This window comes from Crinia signifera, chromosome 5 (assembly GCF_055691185.1).
Source record: "Crinia signifera chromosome 5, ASM5569118v1, whole genome shotgun sequence".
In the NCBI taxonomy this organism is placed as follows: Eukaryota; Metazoa; Chordata; class Amphibia; order Anura; family Myobatrachidae; genus Crinia; species Crinia signifera.
In genome coordinates this window covers 85014523-85039946 of record NC_139221.1, presented here as the reverse complement: position 1 = coordinate 85039946, position 25424 = coordinate 85014523, and the positions used below count along the sequence as shown (strand labels likewise).

Genomic DNA, 25424 nt, shown 5'->3' with positions numbered 1-25424 from the left:
TTCTCTCCGTTCCGTCACTCTCAGTGCTTCGGCGCGTGTCAGCGCTGATGGATGAAGCCGTCTCTCGGCTTAGTCTGGGAGATGGGGTGAGGTAGGCAGGTTCTTCTCTCCTCCACGGGCGGCAGGATCAACGCGTTTCATGCGTTCAGGCGCACTTTTTCAAGATATTTTCCTGCTTGTCTTGGATGCTTTTTTATAGGGAAAACTTTATTGCTCAAAAAGGAAGTGGACATCCAAAACTGGTGGGAACCACATGTCCAAGCCAATTCTTTGCTTGGTTGTCGTATTAAAAGGGGCAGCACAGTAGCACTGAGGGTTCCCAATAGAAGAGTGAAGTGACGATCTCTTCGCCTCTAGCACATCCCAGGGACAAGCTCCTGCATGAGGTTCTTTTTTTCATTTGGAATTTTTTTATTGCCGTGAATAGTGGTGATAAGAAATTACAATTATGATGTCTATAACACCTTAATTTATAAATATGCCCCTTCGAGTTGGCAGATAGCAGGCCCTTGCTCAACACCAGGTATAGGGCTGGTATAAGGCTTCTGAGCACCCAAGGCAAAACTTCAACCAACCGACCCCCTCCCTCTCTTTTAAACTTCACTCTGCCACCCATGTCCACCTTCCAACCCCTCAAGTGAAAGTGTGAAGGTAGCATATTAGATGTTTCACAGTCGCCACCTGCATTATGTACAACAAGAATATCTTCCTTATAGACATCCTTAATTTTGTGATAGGCAGACTCGGTGGTATCGCAGGTATCTCCTATACCTGCTGTGTTCCCTCCATTCTCTCCGGCGGTCCTGAAACTCCAAGTTTCAGGACCCAGGAGTCCATCTGCGCATGCTCAGAAGGAGATAGCATCTGCGCGTAATGCCATAGGGGAAAGGGCATCACCATGTATTTTGCCTCCAGCATCTGGTATGAACTTACGCCTCTATCTAGGTATGCAGTAAAATAAAACTATTCAGTATGTCTGTACTACATAGATATGCAGTATCTCCCTGTATACTAAAACAACAATTTGCTCCCATTGAATCACAATATTGTTTGTCAAGGTGCACATTTGTAATCTTTTACTGGATTTGCTCCTAACATCAAATCACGTCTTGCATATGTAGGCCACTCTTGGGGGGCAATGTGCAGAGCCCAATAGAGAGCAACAGGTTGCCTGTGGAGGCACATGACTGAGTTATGATTTACTAGTAACAGATGTCATTTTCCCTCTTCAGTTCTCCTCCTAGAGAGTATGATATCACACAGTGATCACATTACATTCACAGTCTGTGTAGCATCTACATTCATTATTGAGTGTGAGGATTCCATTTTATACTTGACTTTTTTTTTAAACTGCTGTTATTGCTAAGCAAAGATATGTTGTGAGAGAACAAAATCAATGTTTTCTTTCACATCAACAAAGACAGTGTCTGTTTCCTCATATCATATTTACTGGAATCAGCTGTCACATTAGTCACATCTGTCTCCTAAAGAGCTTGAGTGATATGAACCATTTTATCTTCACTTAAAGGTTAAAGGATAGCAACTAAATAATGAATAATTAATCTTGTAACCCTTTACAGCAGAAGTGTCTGTGTCCAGTTACATATGATATGTGAAAGTCAGGTAAATGCTGTTTGGGAGGGACGATTTGAAGAAAAAAAAAGTAAATGGACACATAAAAACAATGTTTAAATAAATTCAAGGGAAGAATATTAAAACGGAAAGATATCAAACAATTGTAACGAAGTCAAAACGGTTAAATGTAAAATTTAGCATTTTCTTGATGGACCTTCTTGATAAGGCCTCATTGTGATGTGTTATGATATCACAAATATCCAGTTGTTGTGAATCTATATCTCCCAGCAGCACGTCACTTACCATCTTGACATCTGGTGTGGGTCCTTTAAATCCATTTTCATAGTGGAAAGAGGGTGCGCCTTTGTGGGGAAATGTGTAGCTTCACAGTAGGGGGATTGCCTTTGCATCCCAACCCCTGTTTTTCCTTATGGATGGACATTGGAAGCCAACCATGTAATGATGGCTGGGCTTCCGCCATCAAATCTTTTGATGCAACGGTAACTGAACATCGCATCAAAAGAATTGAGCAAGCGCAAATATCTTTAGCACGGCCGCACATGCGCTGAAGCATTGCAGCATGGCTGGCACATGTTTACCATTTGATGGCAGCAAGTACTGAAATGCCGCCATCGAATGGTAAAAGCATTGCCATCAAAACAAAATCATCTATGGTTAATAAACATTGCAAAGCAATGTCCATCACTACTCTGGGAGCCGGGGAGATGCAAGGTGCTCTGGGTGACTGTGCTGGCCGCAGTGCCAACCCTTAAGGTGCCCATACACATTACAATTATTGTATACAATATTGTATACAACATCGCATCTGATCGCATCTTGGTTTTGCAATGAGATGAGGATGAGATCTAGTACAAAAAGTAGGTGCAGCACATTTTTTGTACTAGTTCTCATCGCAAAACTGATATGCGATGAGATGCGATATTGTATACAATATTTTATACAATAATTGTAATGTGTATGGGCACCAGGGTGCTGCACATAGTGTTACAGTGATGCTACTGTGTCCCAACATATCCGGCCTTAGTTTTGCTGTTACTTAATGCTAAAACTGTAGAAGGGCATGCTGGGATGTGCAGTTTCACAACAGTTGGCCAGATATGATATAGAGCAGGCATGTCCAAACTGTGTCCCTCCAGCTGTTGTGAAACTACACATCCCAGCATGCATTGCCATATTTTTAGCACTCCCTAATAGCAAAACTGTGGCAAGGCATGATGGGACTTGTAGTTTCACAACAGCTGTAGGGCCATAGTTTGACATGCCTGATATAGAGGATAGGTATGGGGTGTGGATATGTTGTTGATTGATAACGAATGTATTTTTTGCTTTGCAAGGAAGGCTGAAGCCTTAAAAAGAAAACACTGTGCTACATTATGCTGCTCTGAGTGATTAATCACATGAGATTAATGTCTAATATCTCATTAAACAGGTCAAGATAGCTCTTTCTTTAAAAGTAGATGTTTAACATTCACATGACATGTTTAATTGTGGTGCTTTCAGAAGGCAATGTAGGACATGCTGCATAAAAATCCCCTGTGCGGATTACCCTGTAGTAGACAAGCTACTGCAAAAACAGATGTGGGGTGATGGCTGATAGCGATACATCCCCTGAGTAATTGTGTAACTGACAATCATTTGTGTGTTGTACAGTAGGTTTTTGCCATAAGAAAAAGTGTACTAAAGGCCTATACATTTCCTTTGAAACAAATAAGATAAATATGATATTTGTATTCAATGTGAGGCTGCACACTAATACAAGGTGAACATAATCCTGTTGTGTAGTCTTGTAGAATAAATTCTATGCGGGAGATGCACTTACATTCCTGCCCAAATATGTTTTTTATCGCAAAGTTTCCGCCTCAGTTTCGCAGTGAGTGATAGTGCATCCTGCCCTATGTGTGCTGATCCACCTTGTACTTATTTCTTATACTCTAGTTGTTTTTTATCATGAAGATAAAATGTAGTTGTATCTTCCAACTAAATGCAAACTGCTGATTCCAAACCCATTTAGGTACCAGGGTTCCTCAGGTTGATGTTGCGTATGGGCAGATCAGCTATGATGAGCAGCAAAAGCCTTAACATCACCCAGGTATCTCCACAGCTTCCAAAAAAGTGGATGTATCAAATATATCTAATCAAAAGCTGAAAACATACTGATACCTCGACTGACACATATGGTAACAGCATACCTCCCAACTGACTGTCCAGAATACCGCGGGAACGTCCCGGTTTTTGGGGATGTTCCCGTGCCCCTTCCGTGGCCGGCAGTGTCCCACAGTGTGTGTGTGTGTGTGTGTGTGGGGGGGAGTTGGTAGTTCCCCCCGAGCCCCCCCCCCCCCCCGAGTTGCTGACCAGCTCTAAACAGACGCTATATATATATATATATATATATATATATATATATATATATATATATATATATATATTTATACAGGGCTATTTTTCAGCAGGCTTCAGCAGGAACTGAGGCCCTTATTCTAGTTCACTCTTTCTGACAAAATCTTTCTTAGATAGACAAAACCATGTGCACTGCAGGGGGGGCAGGTGTTACTTGTGCAGAGAGAATTAGATTTGGGTGGGGTTTTACTTTAACCTGCAGTGCACATGGTTATACTATTCTAATGTGTATGGGAAGGCACCCAGAAAATTATAGTACAGGTTGGGAGTGCCAGACCACGGAATATATATATATATATATATATATATATATATATATATATATATACAGTATATGTATATACTTTGTGTGCATTATACTTTTAACAATTGACACATTAATGGCAGTGGGCGACTACTTAAAGTGAGGTTTTTTTTTTCTGCCTGCACTCCCACTGCTGCCTGCGCTCCCTGCTGCTGCGGGCGGATAAGCTGGTAGGCGGGAGTGGGTGGAGCAGCAAGTGGCACGGAGGGTGGGCAGACTACTGACCGGCAGGAAAGCACAGTCAGGTCAGTGAAGAGGGCGGCGGACATACAGGTGGCTGGGCAGGTGTTCATGTAAGGGCACTTCTCCCTGCTCCATGCGGCATGACAATATATGGAGCAGGGAGAAAGATCAGGGGGAGGGAGAAGGAGAGGCTTTGGGGCGGTCTGTGGGATGAAAGTTTATCATCTTTCAGCTCGATCATTGCTGGCATGCTGGTAAAACCAGCAGACGGTGGACTTTGCTAGCAATGATGCAGGAGCGTACATCATCGCTAGTCTGCCATCGGTGGCTCATACACACTAGGCGATTTTCAGCTGAAAATTGCTCAAAACAGCCAAAATGAGTGATTTTCAGCTCAAAATCGTCTAGTGCGTATGGGCCTTAACAGCAGGAAGAACAGCAGTATGGCACAAGGTGAAGTAGAATAAATGTAAAGAGAGGACTGAAGGAATTTCTACAGGACAGAGATCTTATGTCAGCAACAGTCCCAGCTAACACAGATTTGGGGTGTGGAAGCACACATGCACACACAAACACAAAGTTAGTGCAGAAATCGTTAACACCCCCAAAGAATGTACTGTATAAATCAATTTCCACACAGCCTACATTAACACATTTCTCTCCAAAAGTCCAGTATCAGTTCACGCTCCCAGCTCCCATAAACACATTAATCCACTCTCACAGCTCCTATTAACCATTAATTAATCCATTAACCCACAGCATCCTTCCCAAGAATCCATTGACCAGTTTACCCAGTCACCTGGACTAATATGACATTAAACAATTAGACCACTAACAGAAATGATAGCAATGGCAGGAGAAAATAAATAAGTGCAGGGACAATGGCTTTTAAGATCCAAAGCCACTATCAGCATAGTGTAGGGTAAGGTCCGGATGACAGCGACTTCCTTACTATGGGCCTTATTCTGATCGGTGCAGATTTTACCGCATGCGGACGTCCCGCCGATGTTGATCGTCTGCGCATGTGCAGAGGTCACTCTGCGCATGTGCAGGCGATTTCGCCGCACGTATTCTTTATACGCCGCACAGGGGGCGTAGAGGGGCGTGAGGGGCTGCTTAGCCTCATTACCCTATGCATACGCAATGCGTTTCATGGGCATTCCAATGCAAACGCGGGGCGTATGCATGGTAATGAAGCCGTGACGCGTGTGTAGGGGGTGGGCATCTGACATCGCCGGATGTCAGCTGCCCGCCCCCATACATGATTTCACACGGACAAGTGTCCGTGTGGTCTTGGGTTGCGGGACCTGGTGGAGCGTGCGGCCCTGCATTCGATGTTCGGCGACCATCGAATGCAGGGGCTGCTCCCAACATGGAGGAGGCGTATCCCCGTCCACTTTCATGCGGACCGCCACATATCCGCATACGGACGGAGGTGGCGATCCGTATGGAAGGCGGGGATTCGCCTGCACGGACATGACCGCATATTTCTGATCGGGCCGCACCGATCAGAATAAGGCCCTATGACCGCAGTGGTTGCCTCTAGGTGCAGACACCCTAGGCAGCTGCCTAATGGAAGTGCCAGCCCTGATTACTTGTCCTCTCTAATATTTAGCTTCGAATACAAGAATACGCCTTTTTTATTTTTTACATTTTTTGTTTTTAAACAAAATTATTAAACTAAATTTTGAGGGCTGTTACTTTTCAATAGTATATATTTAGAAACAGATGGTGTATGTGAGATACAGTATTTAAATATCAAGGCAAGTTATAAGAAGACAGAAGCAACGTGAATTCATGCTTTATTTAATGGATCTTCACAGATTTAGGATTAAAGTTTATGACTAAATACAGCAATGCTGAAATGTAATAGAAATAACTATCATGCTTAAATGTAAGGGAAAGGAGAAATGAAATGTTGTTAAAATATTACTGTTCGTTCTAGAAGAGGGCCAAGGAGTGGAACTGCCCCTTTTTAGGAATGAGAAAGCTACTTTACATAATGGTGTGCTGGGTGTGGATCATTAGGTTGACAGTGACAAGGTCCACATTATTGGGTCGACAGTGAAAAGGTCAATACATAAAAACACATGAACACATGAAAAACGGTCGACATGCACTAGGCTGACATGGAGAAAAGATCAACACAAGCAAAATGTTGACATGGAAATGTTGACCACAAAGGTCAACTTGAGTTTTTAAAAATGTTGGTGTCTATGTCCACATGGATCCCCAATTAGTGTAACAGGTACCTGAGTGAGTGCTCCAAGTGAAACTCCAATCCTGGGAGCAGATTCCATCAATTTGGGGCCAAATCCCGGGATCCCGCAGATCCCGGGATTGGCCACACTACATACATTGTTTGGTGCATTCAGCAGTCATACATACAAGTGAAATATATGTAATTGTCTACTATGCTTAACTAGATAAAACAGTTCATCATACTGGTTCAGTATGAATTCCCGACAGTCAGGATCCTGGCTGTTAGGATCCTGACAGTGGGATCACGGCCGCCGAAAGCCCCCACGAGTGAGCAAGATCCTTTGCACCGGGACTCTAGCTGGTGGTAATATCAGCATTTGGGATGGTGTCGGTATCCTGACCACCAGGTTCCCAACTGCCAGCATATTAACTACATCCCAACCATACAATAGCTACTGTACCCCACAAGATTCACATTGGAGGTAAAAGCTGGTGCTGTTCATTCTAGTTTTATATTCTGTTGCATTATTCTACTTACAGGTGGTATTCTACCATGTCAAACATTATCAGGCTCCATGGGCAAATGAAGGGGGGGGGGGGGGGGGGGTTGGTTGCCCTGAAACCCCCCTCCACTTGGCAAGTGCCTTACATTATGACAATAGCAATGGTATATAGTATGATCAATAGAGCTGCCACCACATCATGCAGTGCAAGGGACAGAGCAGGGCTAGTGCACATGCCTAGTGTATCAGCTCCTTCTGCCACATCTACTGCGTGTGTGGATCTGAGCCCTCAAACATCACTATGGACCAGAGAGTAGCTGCCAGCAGGAAGAGACAGGAGTCTTACCATGAAGTGGGAGATTTTGAGCTTAGACAATGCAGTATTAGTTCTATTATGTTTGTGTATTTATTTATGTATGTGTATTATATATTTATAGTATATAGCCTATACTATAGACCATCTGTATTGTTAAATATTAATACAGTATCCAGGGTATAAAAAGACCAATTTATCAGGGCTGTTACCACTCCTTTAGACTCCCAGATTTACTCCAATGCACTGCAGAGTGGGACATTTTGGATTACATTCGGAAACCCCCCTCTGAAAATCCTGCGTTTGCCACTGGCCTCCCACGAATACAACATGACAAAACTTAGGGACAGTGAGGCGACGGTGTAATGAGGAGTTTTACTGAGTTATTTGATCATTCCTTTTTTACTTCATATTCGTAACTGTGTCTAGAGTTGTAATGATTTAGGCAACCCTTCCCCACACACAAACTACTAACTACTGAATGACAGAGCTAGATCTATCAATTAGACTTATATAAATTAGACAGCCTATGAATTTTAGATATTTTGATTTAATATTCACCAATCTTAAATAAAAACCAAAATCAATAAAATAAATCAATAGGATACTAAGTTGTGGCTAATGCCATGGAAACACAAATAGCTTAGCGAGATCAATTAAATCTAAAAACAAATATTTGGAGCAAGAGTATATCAGAAAATATCAGTGTTGCTAGTTAATAAGACAGACCCATATGTAGGTAAAAGCCACATTGTAAGGGAATAGATCTGGAGAAGTACTGGAAGATTTCTTCAAGATGTTTAACCCTTTGAGTGCCAACATCTATGTGAGAGATGCGCAAAATATCCACTAACAATGCCAGCGTCACTCACATTTGTTATATGAATTCAAATAAAAAATGTTGTGTAAAAAAGATTATATTTCCTATAAAAGGTAAACATTAATTATGATGAATAAAAGTGTTTGCTTGGCAATTTTCATACCAATTTTGACAAATTCACTTGCCACTCAAAAGATGGCTACTGCAGATGGTAAAGTAAAAGCTCCAGTATGTAAACAGATACACTGCAAATGTTTCTCTAGCAGCTACTGGGGCAGATGTATTAAACCTTAAAAAAAGATAAATGCAAGGATGATAAAGAGAGATAAACGTCCAGCCAATCACCTCCTAACTGCCATGTTACAGGCTGTTTGAAAAAAGTCAGTAAGGAGCTGATTGGCTTGACGTTTATCTCTCTTTATCACCCTTGCATTTATCTCTTGTTAAGGCTTATCACATCAGACCCACTGTGAGGTAAAAGCGTTCATCGAAGCTGCATTCACCATCTTTAATGAGGACAAATCCAATAACTCTGTGAAACAGCGAAATAAGTGGTCAGCATACGATGTGTAATGTACAGTACTCCTGCAATTTAAGGAATACAGGATCCTAACAGCATGCCTGGTGGCTATGTTTCTGCAGGCTACATCTCTTTGGTATGGTCTGTACCATTGCCTCAGGGTGACATAAAATAGAAAAGAATGTAGTGATTTAGACATGCCTTCTAGCTGTTTACACAGGTGTTATTGCTCCATCTATTTCAGGTGCATGACTTGCTGCAGTATCATACCATTTTACTTGCTCTTTAAGGGGCATGTTTAGACATTTTTGGTTCTATACCTATTATAATTGCTTATTATTGTTGTTTATTGCTACAATAAGAAATTGCCGCTGCAGGGACAGCTGTCCTAGAGCACTGCACTTTTCTTTCTGGAGAAGAGCATGCACAGTCTGCGGATCACACATGTGAGTGGAGAGTGCCAGGGAGGGATCCAATTGACGAAGCACAATGCTGGATCACCCTGCGGAACTTTTTGCAGAGAGTAGCCCATAGGCTACAACAGCTAATGCCATGAAATGCAAGCAAATCTGTTTTACTGGCAAATCTTGCTATTTTTTTGAACACGAAGGATGTTTCATGGGCGCATAGGTTGCAATGAATTCACAGGTGACCATACGCAAAGAGGAGTCCAAAATCAGAAGGATCCAAGTTTAGGGCTAGTGTAAAAGCGCTGTGATAGTGACAGTGAAGATATTTATTTCTGAAAACACAATGCGGCAGTATTATATGCAACTATGAATCTGGCATTGAATGTTTAAACCCCTAATTATGATATTGAAGATTTTGGGGGAATGTAACCTGTAACATTAACACACTCCAGTTCCAATTTTTAACCCTTTGAGTGCCAACATCTGTGACAGCTGTTGAAGATACCTGCTAAAAATACCAGCCTTGCTCACATTTGATATATAAATTCAAATAAAAAAATGTTTTGTACAAAAAAAAATATAAGGTACACATTACAGGTCATTATGAAGAATAAAAAGGTTTGCTTGGTAATTTTTGACAAATTCACTTTTAAGAAGTACTGCATCTGTAATAATGGTTATAATAGTTTTGTCTAATGTTTTTATTATTTACCATGTGGCTTCTTATAATGTTAAATAATATTAACTGGTATACAAATGTAAGACATTTTTTATAATCTATTCTAATTGCAAAACATAAAACAACACTTAGTGTTAGGTTATGTGTATATTATTTTAAATATATTTGTGTTTCCCTTTACAGAGCAGTGTAGTCACTGACTGAACCAGCACTTTTCACTTCAAATCTGCATTACAAAATGAAAAACTGACAACAAAGGTATGATGTCTACCAGAGTTCACATCCTTTTTTCTTTTCTTTCAACTTTCTAGTTACTGTGTTTTTGTTTTATGTACTTTGGAATGTGATGCCCTATAACGGCAGCTGCCAATTATTTTGATTTAGATTTTTTGATCAAAATCAAAATTTTCATCTCCTTTTCCTTTTGTGTCTTGTTTGTTTTGCGTTTGCTTTTAATTATGTTGGGTTATAATGTTGGGTTATAATGTGTCAAATTTCTATAGTACAAAGTTGGCTGTAAATGAATATACAGTAATTCCTCTCCCTGAAGTCCTAGTGGTAGAGGTCACTTTTCTTTATATAAATGTCTCTACATTCTACTCATTTTCCTTTACAAACAAAATGAATCTTGTTGTTCATGGTAGATCCTTAACTGATAAAGGGGGGTATTCAATACCGGCTGAGTTTTTCACCAGGCAGAAAAAAAAAAACGGATGGAGGCACTTATTAGTACAGTGATTAGCACAGTGTCTCCGTCAGTCTCTCTCCGGCTCACACACTGTGACTGACAGCTCAGCTGCTGGATACACAGCAGCCAATAGACTGTGTGTGTGTAGAGTAGCCAATGGGTGGGAGCCGGCAGCAGTGAGCCTGAGCCATTTCCGGACACGCAGGGGGACCGTTGGACCCAGCAACTAAGCGGTGATGTAATGTGCATGGCAGAGTGGGTGGGCAGTGGCGGGTGACGAGCGGCGCTGCCGCCGACATATGATAATTCATGTCTGCGGCGGCGGTGCTCGTCACTCGCCGCTGCCCACCTGCTGTGCCATTTAACAGAATGTCAGCCTGCCTGCCGCCCTTAATTGGTGCCGCCCTGAGGCCGGTGCCTCACGGGCCTAGGCACAAATCCGGCCCTGGCTGTGGGATGTCCGTTATTAGTGATGTCATGAAAATGTTTGTTACTGTACAGTATGTTATATACGATATTACAGTACATGTCATTTGCTGTGTGACTGAATAAATAAATATCAATAAGTACTAATAACGCTGATTAGTTTTTTTTACTGGATCCATTCAATAGCTATCCAAATAAATAGCAATTTAGAACTTTTTTCCAAAGCATTATGATTATTTAATAGCTGTTATTTCTTGTATATTGTCTAATGCATATGGTTATATACATAAAAGTAGCTTCTCAAACGATTTCAAGTATTTTACCTATAACAATTAATAAATAACTATAAAGAAATCAAATAAATTAACCAACCAGAAAAATTTCTATGATTTTCATTGTTTAGACCAAATTGAATAAACCAGAATAAATATATATAGAACTTATTAACTCTAGAATGTCTGTGTGTGCATGTACATGTGGTAGGGAATATAGATTGTAAGCTCCACTGGGGCAGGGACTGATGTGATTGTTCAACTATACTCTGTAAAGCGCTGCAGAATATGTGTGCGCTATATAAGAAACTGATAATAAATAAATGGTATTTTAGATCTACGATGTCTAGGTCTACAGTCATATAGTTGATCAGTAATGGTAGACAGGGTCAAAAGGTTGACAGGGTCAAAGGTCGACAAGGCAAAGGTTGACATGGTCAAAATGTCAACATGAGTTTTTCATGTTTTTTTGTCTATGTCGACATAGGTTATCATGGACACCGTCTAAGTATACCGCATCCCCTCACATGGCTCGCTCCGCTTGTCATTCCTCGGGCACGGTGCCTCGCTGCCTTTGGCACACTATTATATTCTCCCTCCATGCCGCAGTGGATGATAGGGTATGAAATGCCACCTGTTGGCACATGACAGCTCAAAATTTTGTAAAACAATGCATGTCTATGTTTTTCATGATGACCTTTTTCATGTCGACCTTTTGACTATGTCAACCTTTTGGCTGTGGACCTTTGGATACTGTGGACCTTTTGACTGTCGCCCTATGGACCCTGTTGATCTTTTGACGGTCGACCTTTTGACCCTGTCGACCTTTTGACTGTTGACCAATAGTGGTCGACCTAGAGTCAATCTATCATGAGTCCAGATACCAGACAGGGGTCTGATGCAGGGAAATACCCAGTGTTTTATTGGCGTCTCCATAAAAATGCTGGGCGTTTCCCTGGGAACGCAGGCGAGCCGATGCGGGCGGGTGGCTGACGTCCCCTATTAGGACAATGCCACCGGAAATAAAAGTCAGTCTAGCCTAAGCTGGGGTGAAATTTTAAAGCGCAAAAATGAAGTCATGTTTTGTGCAAATGGAATGTATTCATAACTCCAAAGAGGTTTATAAATATACAATATGTAGATTTCATAAAGCATAACATAAATGCCTATTCTGTTATCATGCTAACAGCGGGCTTCAGCATACTAGGCCAATCTCTTTCAATTGTACAAAATAAAAATAAAAAAACTTCTTAAAAAATAAGGCTACACAATATATTTAGTTTAGCTGGAATGATTAGCTTTTAAATAATGTATTTCTTTTAGCAGGGCTTCCGCCTCCTCAGCTTTGCTCACTTCAATAATAAAATAAAGCTATATTTGGCCATAAGAATGTTCACCTGCTGGCGAAGCTGCCTCATACGGTTTACAGACAAAGCTTGCAGAAAAGTTACTTTGCATTCTAAAGACCATTATTTATCAACCAGGGCAGTTGAATGGATAATTCAAATACTGTACCGGAGTTTTTAGAACATTATGTGCTTATTTTACCTGAAAAATCTAGAGTTGGAAATATTCTGTTGCTGCAGCATTTACAACAGTGCATAGTTTAATCTTCGATCATCATAAAACCCCATAAACACAGGGGAGGAGGTCACTGTGCCGCATACGTGCATGCAGGGAGGGTTTCCAAGTACCTAGAAACCCTCCCTGCCCACCGGATCTATCGGCCCTGCTGTCATATCTTTATTTTGAAATGGAGGTGTGAGGCTGCCACTCAGATAGCTGAAGGTAGGGGGAGCTAGCGTGCAGCTACTCATAGTCAGATTTCTATTTGACTCTTTGAGAGCTGTCTGACTGGGTGAAAAAGTAACTAACCCTGCATCTGGGCACTGGGCAGTCAGGTGTGTGTTCTATGCTGGGGTGCTAAGGTAATTATGCTGATTGGGTGAGGTGTTGGTATGCTATGTGTATATTCTGTGTGTAAATGCTGTGTATGTGTGTACATGCTGTGTGTATGTATGCTATGTCTATGTGTATGTATGCATGCTATGTGTACAGTATATGTTTATGTGAGTTTTGCTTTGCATCTTTGTGTATGTACTATGTGTGTATTATGCTATCTGTGTATATGCTGAGTGTATGTATGCTATGTGTGTGTATGCCATGTGTATGTCTTACTTTTCCTATGCTGCTGGGAAAGACAGGCTGTGTCACACAGTACAGCAAAAGTAATTAGATCTGTGCTGCTTCCTCCTCTGAGCACAACACTCGACATGAAGCAGCCCCAGGCATCCCACATCTTTTGTTCCCTACATCCTGTGTAAAGTGCTGTTTAGAGTAAAGCAAATTCCCATGATTTCAGTAACATACTAGCGGACTAATTGATCAATGAGTTCTAAAACTCATTGTGCATGATAAACGATGCCACAGCCAATCAGCTCCCAAACACATGACACTTAGGAGCTTATTGGCTGGAACACCATTTATCATACTCAACTCGTATTAAAAGTCGTTGCGTATGATAAAACGAATTGATAAATAATTGTTATTTGACAATTTATTGCTTCTATCAGATCGAGACTCACATCAACAAGCTGGATATATGGCTGTAACCATGTCACAAACTGTAGGATAAAGAAAACAATGCTTTTTATTTTTCCATAAACTGTTGAACCAATCTTTTATTTTATGGTTTAACAGGATAATGCTGAATTAATATGAATCAAAGTTGTAGAATTGAAAAAAAAGAACCCGATTATAACAATAATGGCGAGAGTTAAAAACACTGATAGAAAACGCTACAGCTGAGTAAGGAAAGTCAAGAGTAGTTTTCCAATCAGTTTCTGCTGGGGACTGGAGGAAGCACTATGTAATGTAATCATCAAGAACAAGATCTATAAACAAGTAGGAAAAAGATAAATAATCACCAATCACTGTGGTTAACAGATGCATCGTTTTAGACTGTCCAATAAACAATATTCAGACAAATCTATGTTTCAACAGAGTGTTCACTCATATCAAACCTGAAGATTGTTTTGATCGCTGACATGTACTATTGTCAACTCTTCATTCGATTTAAACAGTTTAGCACAGAAAGGGGCAATATTTAGCGTGCTGACAAGTAATTGCTAAGGATAAAGTTTCTTGATCAAATGAAATTCAAAAATGTGGCTAATTATATATTTTTTGTTTTATGGTTTTATTGTAGATCGGTCACTTTAAGCAATATTAGTAAATAAAACTCTTATTAAAACACATATTAGAGCTTATGCACAAACCAAAAGAAATCAAATATAGATATTAGAGCTTAGATATTAAATAGTACAAAGAATATTTCTATTTATTATAGAAAAATATCTATAATCAGATTGATTTCTGATGGCTACACAGTTACAATACATTTGTATCCATTTTTATTTCCCATGTAATAGCAAAGGTTTGTAATGGACTCACCACAAAATGACACATGACCAAGAAAGGGCCCTTGAATTGGGGCAAATTGGTCTCATGTAGGAAAGCCAACATCACCCTACTTTTATAAAGTGGGAATTCAGGATTGACAAAATCTCAATCCCAGGATTCCCGTGATACCAAGGATTGAATTGTACAAAGAAACTATTATTATTCTGCCAACATATTACACCATTTTTGAAAAGGACCACAAAAGCCATAGTAATAAACTGTCAAAGCTTCTCCTGGCGACCAAGCTAAGGTAGGAGTTGGTCTGCAGAGAGGGGAGGGCTACAGGTGAACTCCTACAGGTGGAGAGGGTTGTCAACGATGAGCACTCTAACTGGGGGGCACATCAGTAATTCCCAATGGATTGGGACTTTGGGTCAATCAGTCCCCTGAAATCATCTGGAGTTGCCTGGGTTCCCTCATACACCAGGGCTCCCTCACCCACCTACCAATATAGAGTATGCTTTGCACTTTGGTCAATGACTGCCTCACCAAGCATGGTGGGGTGGTTGGTGGCACTATGCCTCAAGTACAGTACCTGCCATCTCCCAAAACTGGGCAGAAGCTGAAGTCCTAGCTCAGAAAACTCACTGGTAATGAAACCTGAGTATCACTGATCCTACCCTTAGAAGAATGTAGAGATGCAGCTACTATCCACCATGTCACAGCTCCAGCAGCTATGCAGGCTAGCTGGCGATTGCCCCTGAGCTGCCTGTTGGGGTCCTGGTATCGTATGCTTTTGGATGGGGTGAAAAGTACATGGACCTGATGGTTATGTTGAACCCTACTCCTAGGTTATGGCAACCAAGCATTGTGTGTCATCCCTTCTATGTGTGACCTATTCCACCCAGCGTAATCCTACATAGTGCATCCACCATGACTGCCTTACCTTGTACCTTTCATGGATGGAATATAGAACTCATGTAGGTCATGACCGAAATTGTTTGCAAAAACTCTACTCTATGTGTTTTGTGCTCTCTAGGTTTTTGTTGTTTGAAATGAAGAGACAGCAGTGGGCAGGTTAGTTTCTGCCCATATTCGCATATAATCTCTAATTCTTATGACAAAATATAGCACCAACAATAGCAAGAACCAAATCAGAATCAGTCTCCATACAATTAAAATAATAATAATTATTATTAGTATTAATATGGTAACTGTGTCCACTTGGTGTGAAGAACTGTGTATCCGATGTAGAGGGTTCCCCACACAGCTGCATGGGCACCAGGAGACAGCAGAAGCTGCTAGGGATTTAGAGAACTGTCTGTAGGGAAGCAATAGCAGGGTCTGCAAAAAGAGTTCTTTTTGCTGTCAGAACAACATCACAGGTGGTTTGTGATAGAGGGTGGAGATAGCCACCAGCAGGGGATATAGTCCTGTGCAGGAAGCCCTAGTCCTCCTGTCATGCAGGAAATGGCTTGAGGGAACAACGGACAGGTAGTGTCAAGCCAGCCAGTAGTAAAAATAGTGTCAGGCGGAAGCTGGGGCAGTCACTCACAGCCCGCCTCTCACACCTCAGCTCCATTTGACACATTTTCTACATTTCTAATCAAATCCCTGGATTCCTTCCTGCAATCCCTATATTAAATAGCAGCCTTTTTGAGGCTAAATCCCAGGATTGGCTTCCATAGTCACGTCATAGGCATGTGAACAGCACTTCCAAAGCACACAACTGACAACCTTACTTCTCTTCAGTGTCATACGCCCCATTACAGGTATGTATGGTAGTCCAACAATTAACAGGCATACTGTATCGTATCTCCCAACATTCCACCCCAATCATCATTTCAGGCTGGTCTTACAGAAAAAACAAAGCAGGACTGTCTTACCTAAGGACCTGATTGAGAGTCACTTGCAAAGTGTCTGATGCTCACAAGACCCATAAAGGTGTAATTACAGAGTAGTATGAATAGGAAGTCAGTAGCATCTCCATTTGTGCCTAAATGAGTGCAACTGGATAGCAACAGGGCATTTGTACTCAGCATAAGTGGTACAGTAGGTGTGGATGTGGAATTGTGGCCATTTCAGATGGATCTTTTGCACCCAGGATAGGGCTGGTGTGAACCCGCACTGAAATATGTGACAGCAGCTCCGCTAAGCAGATACTGTATATATAGCATTGAAGCAGCGACATACTGTAGAAGAAGCCAGCTCTGAATATGGACAGAAATATGTGGCCTCTAATACAGCCACTTTGCTTGTGACTCTTAGGGCCTGAATATGGTTTGTAATGTATTGCCCACCTGTAAGAGGCTTTGTAATTCTGTAAAAAATAAAATGCAAATGCTGCAGTAGGTGTCTGTAGGATATATAGTAGATGACTCCTGCATGCATCTACGAGCATTGGATAATCATCATGATCATCCGTAGTGACTCCGGGTGGTAGAACTCCTCTGTCAATCTGCGTAAGCCAAGGCAGTCTGAGTCTGAAGATACAGTGCCGTTTGCCACCAACTGCTCTGCCCTCAAATGCTGCAGCAGATGAATCATGCAAGGGCTCAATATCGACCGATCCATTCTACACATGTGCAGAATTGGTCTTGTGCTCAGACCCACAAACTTTGAATTTGAATGTAAACCATCAGGTCTGCATATGAATCTGAATCAGACCCTTCATCAGGACAGTTTAGAGGTGCAGCATGCACACAGCACCACGTTATTAAATGAATCTTTATGTAAAACAAATTAATTTATTAACATAAAGAACAGTTGGTACGCTGCTTACTTTACTGACATACTGTAATATCAAATAATTATAATATTACCTGTAAACACCAATTGAACGTTACCTACGGTACTTGTTTCCTATCTGGGCGCCCGCTACGTTAATTGCGCACCATGCTATTCTCCGTATAAAAATCGGATCGCATCGGATACCACAAATGCACATACACGATATTGAACGATGCGATGCGATCCGATCCGATTTCGTTCCCGCTTTTATGGTTGGCCCATAGGATATATAGGAAACCCCCCCTGATGGTTTAAAATGCGCCTCCATTGTTAACGCCACCCCAGCATTGACGTCAACCCGAAGCGTGGCGAGCGCAGCGAGCCCCGCGAGGGGCGGCGGTACGCGTCCTCCGACTTTTTCATACCTCCACTATCCATGTCGGTGTGGAGTTGAGAATAGAATAGTGTGGCGAGCGCAGCGAGCCACCGAGCCCGAAGCGTGGCGAGCGCAGCGAGCCCCGCGAGGGGACGCGGATACTTCACAGGTATCCGTGTCCCCTCGCGGGCTTCACAGGTATCCGCGTGCGCTCGCCACGCTTCGGGCTCGGTGGCTCGCTGCGCTCGCCACACTATTCTATTCTCAACTCCACGCCGACGTGGATAGTGGGGGTATGAAAAAGTCGGAGGACGCGTACCGCCGCCGCTCGCCACGCTTCGGGTTGACGTCAATACTGGGGTGGCGTTAACAATGGAGGCGCATTTTAAACCATCAGGGGGGGGGTTTCCTATACAAATCGTGGGTTTGCGGGGTTATTACATTGAAATCAATGTAAAATCGGGTCTCAGGGACCATTTAACATTGATTCCAATGTAAAAATCGGGGTTGATCGCGTCACCGCATGCGATGCGATCCGATTTAAAATGAAATTGGATTGGATCGGATAGCATCGTATGCCATCGTACATCATCGAGTACCGAATCCGATGCGATGCGATACGATTTCATTACGGTGCCGTACGTTGAAAACCTGGGCGCCCAGATAGGAAACAAGTACCTTACCTACTTTTTCCGTGAAAAATGAGTCAAATGAACCAGGTTTGAAAACAGTATTCTATACTGATGGTGAGAGTCTATGAATAACATGCTTATTAACATATTGTCAACTTTCTATTTAAACTTCAACCAAATGTTTGGTAAGTTTAGATTGTATACCAATTAGCAAGGAGCACAACAGCACTGACATGTTTTGATCTAAATTTTTGAAGATGTCTTATAAAATTGTAAACTCTTTGCTTCACTGACCCCTGTATAAACATCTTATGTAAGATTCCAGTGCACTCAGCTGTCATGAATTTACTCTCAAATGAAGGCACATTGCTGAACATTTTGTAGAGAACTGCTCGTACACTCCTGCCTATATGCTGTAGCTGTCACGGAACACTGAGATTACTTCTTATAGTACTTATAATACACACGTTTCAGTTTAAAACTAAGCAATGTTCTTATATGAGGTGCTCCTTAAACAGCGGTGGATTTCCCACTATGCTGAGGCACGTGCCTAGGGGTGACACTTTCTAAGGGGGGGGGGAGTGGTGGTGGCACAGCATGCCCACTTACATGAGTGCCTTGCTAAGCCAATGGCCAAATAAAGTCACGTGATCATTCCAATCTTTTTGGCATTACAACTTTTTTTTTTATCTAGTGAGGTACAGATAGAGCCCTCCTCATCGAGCCCTTTAATAGGATTAAGTGAGTAATAGGATTACTTTTCTAATCCCCTACTGTATTGTTCTATGTATTGTATTGCTGCTGAGAACAATAGGATAGCCATGGTGAGCCAAGACCTAAGGAAGATAGCTGAGAGGGGCTCCATCTGTAGGGGAGCAATGTTTTTTTTTTTTTTGGGGGGGGGGGGGGGGTATTGAGGCTAGTGTTGCATTGGCAGTCCTTAATCTCTCTCCACAAGCAAATATGCATTTTATCAAGATACTTTCACAATGAGTCAAGTAAAATAATGGATAACGTTGTATAAAAAATGAAACCAAGGCAGTAGTGCATTGAAGAGAAGATGGTGTTATTGACTATGAGGTGAGTTGGGGTGGTAAGAGGTGGAAACACAAATCACACTTCAAAAGCATTGAGACATTTATGAGGAGATAGCTGGTTTGGTTGCCTGAGAGTGGAGAAGGAGTACAGGTAGAATTGGGTTTCATAAGCATACAGATGGTACTGATGACTGGAAAAGCTGAACTTATCAGGGACGTGTAAAGTGAAAAGAGCAGGGGCCTAGGACTGCATGTTGAGGAAGTCCTACAGGCATCAGAAGAGGGAGAAGTATGAAATGGAGGATGTGACAGAGAAGGATTAGTTAAATATGAAGGAGGAAACCCAAGATTGTACTGTATCACAAAGAACAAGTAAGTGATAAAAAGAGAAGTGGGTCGTCAACTATGTCTAAGACAGCGGAGAGGTCAAGGATGATGATTGACCGATAGTAGGGAAGAGGTCATTGGCTACTAGAGTCACACAAGTTTTCAGTAGAGTGGAGGGGACGTGAAAACCAGATTGGTGGGTGTCATGGAAAGAGTTATTTGAGAGAAAAATGGAGAGGCACATTAGGTGTAAATACAACTCTAAAGAATTTTAGAGATTAAGGAGAAATGTTGGAGGATAGTTTGATAGGGATGTAGGATTGAGAGAGATTTTTGGAGGATGGCAGACAAAAGGGCATAATTAAAGGGGGAGGGAAAATGCCAGAAAAGAGGGAAAGGTTGATAAGTTGAGCGAGCTCTAGGCAGACACCGAGTCTGATGAAGAAACGCATGCAATGCCAATGTCCATGTACTGTAGTTCAGCATTTATTTATTTTTTGCATCTGCACAAAAACTTTCTTAAAAGTACTTTGTGTTACACAGACTTACACACAAGGTTGTGGTGTGCGATTGGGACCAATGGTATAATAAATGCTGGGGAAAAGTGGCTAGAAATAAATGCTGTGGAAAGTGGGCGAGTTATGGGACTGCCGTAGGCATGTCGTTACAAGTAGCTGCGTTCTCAGACACAGGCATAAGATGCCATAGTCGGATGGAGAAACTGCACCTGCATTAGCACTGCTTCAATTTGCAGTGGTGCGACTGATGGCGATGTTTAAGGACACATCAATCGGTATATCAGTGTGCGCAGACAATAAAAGTAACACTTCAGACCTTGCACATTTGGCTGCATAGATGTACATAAGAGGAGTTCATAGCGGCTTCTCAGTGTGACTCATAATCAGCCATTTTGGCGTAGAGGAGGAAGAAGGGAATGGGTTCATAAAGGAGGGGCAGCAGCAGAGAGAGATGAGACTGTGCAGCGGCATAATTATAGCACCGCAGCCCCCGCCACTGCGGGGGGGGGGGGCGCTGTGCATGTGGGGGCGCCGGGGGCTGCGGTGCTATAGTTACACCCCCCCCCCCCAATCCCCCGCAGACTTACCTATCTCGCTGGTCCCGGCGGCTCCGTTCTTCTGCTGAGGACCACCACAAAATGGCCGCCCCCATATAGCACACAGTTCTCTGAAACTGTCTGCTGTATGGGGGTGGCCATTTTGTGGTGGTCCTCAGCAGAAGAAGAACGGAGCCGCCGGGACCAGCGCGATAGGTAAGGCTGCAGGGGATTGGGGGGGGGATTTGCATGGGCTGCGGGGGATTGGGGGTGCTTGGCGGGGCAGCGGCGGCGGGGGGGGGGGGCGCCCAAAACTTAGTTACGCCACTGAGACTGTGTTTTGGTTTATAAATATAGTGGCCTCTATTCTTGTCATGTGAAAACCGGGGCAGCATCGTGTAGTGCGGGATTTTGGGGAATTTTGCTCTTGTGGGGAGTTTGCCTTTAATAATTCTGATGGTTTCAAAACAGCCAGAAAAATTACAAAAATATGTTTTTTCTTTAGTAATGTTCCCTCAGAGTGGTATGTAATTATATAATCTCCCTCCAAGTAATTATGTAGACTCTTTTATAAATAAGAGATTTGAGCATTAAATAATGCAGTAACATACAGTATACATAATGACTTGAAGATGAGCAGTCCCCAAGCAGGACTCAGCAAGGTTTTCACATAGAAATCAGCTGCATTTATTTTCATTTATTTTGGTGGTTCTTTGAGTGGCCAATCTTTCCCACTTACCTGTTTGACCTGTGGTCAGTCTGTTAGAGGACCTGGGCCTTATTCTGGTTCACTCTCAGAGGGAAATTCCTTCTCAAATGGACAAAACCATGTGCACTGCAGGTGGGGCAGATATAACAGGTGCAGATAGAATTAGATTTGGGTGGGGTTTTTCTTCAAAGTGAGATCTATATTACAGTGTAAAAATAAACAGTCAGTGTTTTCCCTGCACAGAAACAAAATAACTCACCCAAATCTAATTCGCTGTTAATCTGCCCCCCCCCCCCCCCCTGCAGTGCACATGGTTTTGTCCATTTGAGAAGGAATTTGCCTCTGAGAGTGAACCAGAATAAGGCTCATGGTCATCATTTGTACTACTTAGTTCTTTTTTTCTTTACCCTTCTCCATAAAGTTTTCTAAAGTCACTTTCTTTCCCAAATCCCACAACCAGTGTAAAAACATAATACAAATGGTTTAAAATAATGCTAATGAAAAAAAAATGTCCTTCAAGAACAGGGTTACTCTTTTATTTTTGTGTCAGATAACATGTATATCATCACTTCATTATACTGTTGTAATAGATAATATTCTATTTTGCCACATGCAACTATTACATTCTGGGAAAACAGTGTGAGCCTGATGGACTGAGAGCCTCTTCTAGGTCTTACATAATTAGATTTAATGTGAAAATAGAAGAGAATTTCTTGCAGTTCAGTGAGTATTAAGTGAAACAGAAGAGATGAGTAATTTTCTTCCATTTTGTATAAGCCGATGAATGTGTCTCTTCTCCCCACAGTCACACATCTCTGTACCCTGTTACACAATAGTAAGAGTAATAAATTACTAATATAACGCTCAACTGAATTCTTCCTAGGATTACACAACACAATTTAGTTCTATTCATTGCTGCATAATTTACATGGCAAAGGCAACTAACATTGAATGACAATTTCATTTTATTAGGATTTACTACTGTTAAAAGGCATCTTAGAACTGGCTACATCCCCACAATTTTTAATTTTCTGTGACTGCGACATTCATTACTCTTTTTTTTACGTAGTAATAAGACATGTAAGATTGTACAGTAAGCTAAATTAAATAAAATAAATAACCTAATGAATTTTTCCTCCAGTGTTTCATATGAAAAAGCCGAGTAACCAGATTACTAAAGCGCTAAACACGTTTCATGACAATTCTTTCTCTTGGGAAGAAAACAGCTCCATGAAATAACTGGTTACTGAACAGCACATGAATGTATTGAATACTATTAATGTTATTGTTTTCCAGAGCATTTTACTAAAGACCTTGAGGTCTTTTAAAATTATCATTGAAGTGTTGACTGTAATAAAGGCAAGTAGGGTTGCACCTTTTTGTCCTTTGTTCTTATCGAACTATGCATTCTTATATTCACGATCTAAAGCCCTGTACACACGGTGCGATTTCAGCCATTATCGTAGCGGATATGGCCGCTGAGCGACCATATTCCCGTGTATGGGACGACTGTGGCCGGGAGCCCTGGGGTGGTCGCTGGTCACAGGAACATGCTCCTGCAACCAGCGGCTTCCCCCGGCAATTAGTTATTTCTCCATGCGGCTTCCCCCGGCAGTGCCTCTTTTCATCAGCAACCATCTCTGGTCATGGCAGCGGCGCGGCAGGTCCCGACTCATTATAACAAAAAAGGTTGGAATTGGTATGGATGTGGGGCCCTGTGAGTCAGTCGACTCTGACTGTGCCAGAGTCTATTGCACTTACGCAGGGCTGGGGGACATGATGCCGTGCCACATTCCCAGTGACCTCTCCATTGTCCATGTGCAAATGAAAAAGGCCACTGCACAATTTGCCAGTGACCTCTGCACAAGAGCAATAGATGTATCACAGGAAATGATTCTCCTAAAATTATCCCATTATCCCATCACTCTAGCTCCTCTAGCAGCTGGGCAGCCCCGTGGTCCCTCCCTACTCTCGGTCCTTCCGGCATGGAGGAGTAAGCAGCAACTCCACACTGCTCCATCACCCGTGCCAGCTCTGACCACAGCTACCCTGTTGGTCACCCACAGAACCCGCTCACGCTCCCCCGCCGGATACCTGCGGGCATGGAGAAATTTTTGGAGCCAGACAAGCTCCCCCAGCCCAGCCACAATGCCAAGTGAAACGGCGCGTGGAGCAGAACATGGCTCCGGCCGCGGACAACACCCCGGGGATGCCTGCGGCAAAGAAGCCGATTACTGAGATGCCTTACACAGAATCAGGTACACCTAATATAATGGGCACACCAAACTTTAAACACGAGGAACTGGTCTCAGCAATTTAAGCCTCCGTGGCTCCCTTACTGCAAAAGGCAGTTGCTGATATTTCTATGCAAGTTGACCGCCTCTCAGACAGGCTCACCGAAGCTGAAACTCAGACTAGTACAACATGGATGATATCCATGCTCTGCAAAAATTAGTAAAAACACTAAAAATTTACAATAAACAACTGATAGACAGACTGTAAAATATTAGAACAAGAAGAATAGAACAAGAAGAAACAACATTAGATCACTGGAGTGCCAGAATCTGTTAAGGGACCCCCAGCTAGAACACTTTGTTCGCAATACCCTATTGAAATGACTACATATTGAATCATCATGTACTGATATGGTAATTGAAAGGGTGCATAGACTGGGACCCCCAAAACCACAGAATCAAACCAGACTGACAGTTTTCCAGAAAAGAATCTAAAGCTCCTTTTCCTCTGTTTGCTCTGCGATGGTTAAATCTGAATGTAAATTCTACATGCTTTTGCCAGCTCCCTCCCTTCTCTCATTCACTCCCTCCTCCCTCCCTGGAGTTAAAAGATGCCATGCGCATGCGCACAGCATCTCTTTAGAGGTGATCTCTGGCTCCACCCAACTATTCCTCGGCCCGCGGGTCATTGCTACCTGCAGGAGACACAACGGGACAGTCTCCAATTAGCGGGAATGTCCCGCAGTAATCTGGACATTTGGAAAAGGTATGACACATGCAGCATGCATACTCTCCTCTCCTAAACCTTCTCTGTGTGTGTATGTATATAGTATTTCAATACAATTTCACTACTGTATAGCATACAGTTTACATAGATTTTCTTCTCCTCAGATGTTTCTCCTAGATGCATGCAATTATAAATGATTTTCATTGGTACAGACAATTGAAAAGGAGGACAAGCCACAATCAAATATTTTATGACACTTTGGCTTAGGTACTGAATCAAATTCAAATGATATATGCCTTTGTGTGTCTCTAGTGATAACGCTGGCCTTCAGAAGAAATGAGACACTAATTTGGCCAATATTTCAATGTGCAGTTATACCTCTGCAAGGTTTAAATAAGTAATTTGATTACTTCATAATTCATTGTGTTTATATGGTAGTTTCATATTTGTCATTGTCTCCAATATTAACAAATTTAAATAATTATAATATCAGATTAGTGACTTGCGTTTACTGTTCTCTATATCCTTAGCAGCAGAATGGAGGCTATTCTTAAAGGCTTCTATAGGGTATAGCCACCCAGTATGTACTAATACCCGGCGGGGTATTAGTGCGTATGAAAATGCGGAAAAATGGGGGTTTTACCGCATTTTTGGCTTAATACATCCCGACCAAATTGCGTATCTGAGCGACAGTTTTGTCCTTTTCCAGATTTTGAGAGGAAATTTCTGAAGTAAATATTACATTTGCTCCCATCCAGTACCATATTTTTATTCCAAGCAACTAGTTGGATGGTTGGAGGAAAGTTGGGGGGTTATTCTGGTTCACTCCTTCTGGCAAATTCCTTCTCAAATGGACAAAACCATGTACACTGCAGGTGGGGGT

At 42.1% G+C, this 25424-nt stretch overlaps 1 protein-coding gene across 5 annotated transcripts in view; it reads left to right on the top strand.

Moving 5' to 3' along the window:
* Window positions 1–25424, top strand: part of DLGAP1 (DLG associated protein 1) — a 519677-nt gene that overhangs the window by 133404 nt on the left and 360849 nt on the right. For all 5 annotated transcript variants that reach the window (XM_083187577.1, XM_083187573.1, XM_083187574.1 and 2 more), the window contains one exon: window positions 10111–10185. The gene's annotated coding sequence lies outside the window, so the exon portion shown is untranslated. The remainder of the gene's footprint in view (window positions 1–10110; window positions 10186–25424) is intronic.